We start from the raw sequence: 4721 nt of genomic DNA, 5'->3' as shown, positions 1-4721 counted from the left end.
ATATATAAATGTGTTTTTTTCCTATATTTCCACTCCAATATAAAATATGCATTCATGTTTATATTTATGTGATCACATCTGCTTAAATACAGTTTTGAATTTCACTTTTAATTTTTGTTGTATGTAAATGTTAATTTAAAAATGTTTCATGTATGTATTTGCATAAAATAATTAAACCTATGATAGGGAGAAAATAAAAATAAAATAGGTTAAATGAACAGAACAGGAAATCTGTGCAGAATAGAATCACTACCTGACATTCAAGAAGCATATTAAAAACTAGGTTACCTGGTTAAGGCATCTGGGTGATGTAATTTCTCACAATTCTATTTATGTTCGTATAATTTAAGGATGCTGTCTAGCTGACAGAAATCACACAGCTTGGCATTTAATTTACACAAACAAATGGTAAGTGATAAAATATAGCATGGAGCTAGCATGCTTAAATAGAAAGAAATTAAATGTAAATTGAAAAACAAAACTGAACCAAAGTTATGAATTTTCTCTTGATCCCTAAGAAATCATATTCCTCAATGCATACCTCCCAGGAAGTACAAATGCAAATAATAAGATCGTCTGATATTTAAATAAACACAACAAGTGTAAGAGTTGCCATGGCATCTGAATACTTTAAATAACTGTAGATCTGCTTATTTGTAATGTTGTGTTCTCAATCAGATTTTTGAAGAATGAGTGAGAATTCAATAAAATCTCAAAATGTCTAGGACTGAGCAAATCTCCATAAAAGATCTCATCCTCTTAACACACCCTTACATTCACACACACACATACACATACAAACACACATACCCAACAGGACAGTAAAGGACAAGAGGAAACTCTGGAGAGTGCTGGAGTCTACTCCCTTGATTGTGGTGATGGTTTCACTGGTATTTGCAAATGTGAAGTTCTTTGTATATTAATTAAGCCTCAATAAAACTGTTTAATATTAGCAGAAAAATGAAGTCCTTTAGAGATACAGGTGTTCTTATGTTTGTTCAGTAAAATTTAAGGGAGTATATACTTTGGGAAAGACATTGTACTGATTTCTACAGGTATGTGCTAAGGCTCATGTATCTGCTGTGTGATTAGCATTTCAATACATAAGGATATATTTGAATATGCGCCTCACTTATTCTAATTTTTATTCTTTTGGAGGTTCACGTTAAAATATTATATGAAATGTAACTAACGAGGCCAAAGCCTGTATTAAACATAGAGCAAGATATCTTGATGTGACATTTATGTGCAGACACCATAAAATAAAATGACAAAAAAGTCAAGAAAAGAGAGTGCAGTTGGGAATGGTTTATATAAATGCATGGACGTGAAGCAAAAGGAGGGGAGAGAAGAGAGTCCTTGGATTACGTAAATATTCAGTCCCAGATAATTTTGGAGTGATTGGTTCAGTACAAAAACTGGCTATAAAGAAGTAGCTTTCCATTTCTCTTTGCTGGGAGGACCAGTGCAAACACTAGACTGCCAGAGAGTGCGTCTCCCAGCATTAGTTGGTTCTGTCTTCACATTGGTAGCTTGCTATCACCATTGTGGGGGTATTCATGTCACAGAAATTTACAGATGCTATGAACTAGGAACTTCTGTGTTTCCCCTGGAGACGCTTTATTAAATTTTGTCTGTGCACCACTGATCCTTCCTTTAATGACTTGATTGCTACATATACTTATGTGTGTGCAGGTGTGCATGTATAGTTATTTTTACCTATTTTTGAAATATATAGAAAAGATAATCTGAGAATTGCTGAAATCACTTGAAGGCTGGTATTTAAACACATCTAAGTTATTATATGCAACTCTATTTAGTCATCACTGTTCTCTAATGTTCTGTTATATATATGTATTGCAGTTAATTTCTTAGTTATCCAGTCTATGATATATGGATCGTTTCCTGTTTTTCATTACTGTAAACAATGCTATACAAATTTTTGTACAGATTTCTTGCTTTGAATATACTGCTTTTTCTCTTGAATGTATAACTACAAGTAGAATGGCTTCTAATAGTTATGATTTTTTTTCAATAATGCCAATTTTTATTCAAAGCAGTTCTAATAATTTGCATGCCCACCAGGAAAAAAAATTGGACTCATGTTCTTCCTATTCTTTCTATATTTTGATTACTATCACAGGTCTTAATTCTCTCCAGGTGATTCAAGCTGGCTAGATCTGAGGACCGAGAGCGTGTCCCATAGGACCAACCAAGTGGGTTCTTGGCTTTGCACAGGATAGAAATCAAACATGAGCCAAGAGGAAGTGAGAACAGAGATTACTGAATTGTCTAAGTGATAGAGTATAGCAGACGTAATGTCTGGGAGACTCAGAAAGGGAAGGAGAGAGAGTCTCATCTTTGCTTGGCGTTTGTTCTTTTTACTGAGGACAGTGGTGTGGTGTGTGTCTTCTCAGGCATTCAGGAACTGGTCAAAATAAGGATAAGTGCTCAGGTGTCTTCATCCTCCATGAATCACTTATGGGCCTAGAGCCAGGGGTCATTGGTGTCAAGGTGTCTGGAGTCAGTGGTCATAGAAAACCAACATATTGACCTCGTCTGCTCCCTCTTAAGATGTTATCTATTATGCTAGAAGACACCAAAGAAATAATTAATTCCTTGATCTTTACAGGATGTACATTAAGGCATGTGTAAGGCAGAGGTGTGGGCCCTAGCAAGAATAGAGGCAGCAAAAAAGCAGTCTTTTATGGAATCACTTTTAGTTTTCCTGTCTCACAGGTACATGGGCAAAAAGTATCATTTTGATCTAAATTATTATTTTTTGAATTAATGGTTTATTTGGGCTTCTCTTTGTGTGTGTGTGTGTGTGTGTATGTGTGTGTGTATGTTGTGTATGTTTAATGCCATATGTACTTATTTTCTTTGAATTGTCAGATCATGTTATGTGCCATTTTTCTATAGATGGTTTCATTTTTTACTTATTAGAAGGAGTTATTTATATGTTTTTGATGCTACTATTTTGTTAACTATGTGCAGTGGATATGATCAAGTATGAACATACTGATTGTTTGTAAGTACTCTCCATCCTTATAGATGCATGTCCATGCTTTATTGGTTCCTAAAATGTTTGAATACTAATCATAGAGTATACATTACAGTTAACTTCTGCCTAGTTTATAGCTTCTCTTTCATTTATTTAAGCTGCCTTTTGATAAACAGAATTTCTCAATTTAGATGGATTTGACTTCATATACTTATATAAATATATGTATGTATTGATTATATTATGTTCACATTTTATTGGAGAGGGTGTTAAATCCTTCCCTACATCAACATTATAACGTATTTACTTAACTTTTTTCTAAGAGGTTTGGATATATTTCCTTTCTTCTCTTTCATCTCTCTCCCTCCCTCCTTCCCATTCTTCCTTCCTTCTTTCTTTTTTTATAAGAATAAACATTTTTTCTCTATTTTATTCTTGAAACTTTGTCAGATATCTACATTTATTCTATATGCATATCTATTTCAAAACTTGTATTTTATTGCCTTCAATTTGTCTTTTCTTACACTAGAACAACACTGTTGTGTTTATTATAGATTTATAATAAATCATGATATATTTTAGAGTAATTCTCTCCTACTTTTCCTCAGAGTCTTGGATAGTCTTCGATCTTTGTGCTCCTATGTTCAATTTAGAATTAACTAGGAAAGGCCATAAAATTTTATTAGAAAAATAAATTTTAAAATTTGAAATTTTATTAGAAATTAAATTTCTAGAACAATTTTAAAAGGATGACATCCTTATGGTAGTAAATTTTTCTATGTGTGGACTTTATATATTAAACTAAATATTTTGGTGTCCTTTAATATCTTTCACTGTAGTTTTCTAAGTTTTAATGTGTAGGTTTCACTAAAAATTTTGTTGGCTCTTTCTCAATTACTTTGCAGTTCTGTAACTGAACCAACTTGAGTTTGCTTCTTGGAGGGTCACAGATATACCTAGTGGAGTTGTTACACTAAATAAACTTTATTTGCAGCAAATAAGGAGATCATGGGGAATAATTTCCAGAGCCATAACTCCCCAAGCAAGGGTGGATACATTCCTTTTATTTAGGGTTAGGATGAATATTTCAAAAGAGGATCCTTGTCACTATATGTAGTGATGGGCATAAGGTTGCACATGCAGCTTAAGGAAACATGCCTATACATACATCATTGTGTGTTACGTAAATGAGTTTTGTGATCCTCTTTGAATGGAGATTTAATGTTGTAATGAGGTAAAGGTAATTGTTGGTCATTCTAGAGGTCACTCCATGGTCCATTTGCACAGAAGCAAGGAAGGGAGTGTTATTCTCACACTGGTCTGGGTATTCTGGGCCTGAGAGATGTCTTATCAGGGCAGTTGCTGTCACTTGAGGTATGGTTTTGCTTTCCATTTGCCTCAGCTAAGAGATAAGCTGGAAAGAAGAGCCTAAGAGCCCAGGAAAAACCTGGGACAGAGGTTTGTAAGTCAGGTCTGGTGGTCTAGCTGGTGAAAGTTTTACTTAAACTTAAAGATCTTATTTTTAGGTTTCTATTTCTTGATTGTATATATAAACAGACAACACATGTATACTGATCTTTTTACAACTACTTCGCTAAACTTTTAAATTCATTTTATTAATTTGTTAACAAATTCATTTATATTTTCTGTGAAGACAATCATATTATGTACTAATAATTACATTTTCACTTTATCTTTTTTATTCTGATAACCTATT

Source organism: Hyaena hyaena, unplaced genomic scaffold (genome assembly GCF_003009895.1).
Source record: "Hyaena hyaena isolate Hyena2069 unplaced genomic scaffold, ASM300989v1 scaffold_1205, whole genome shotgun sequence".
NCBI lineage: Eukaryota > Metazoa > Chordata > Mammalia > Carnivora > Hyaenidae > Hyaena > Hyaena hyaena.
This window is presented reverse-complemented; position numbering follows the sequence as displayed.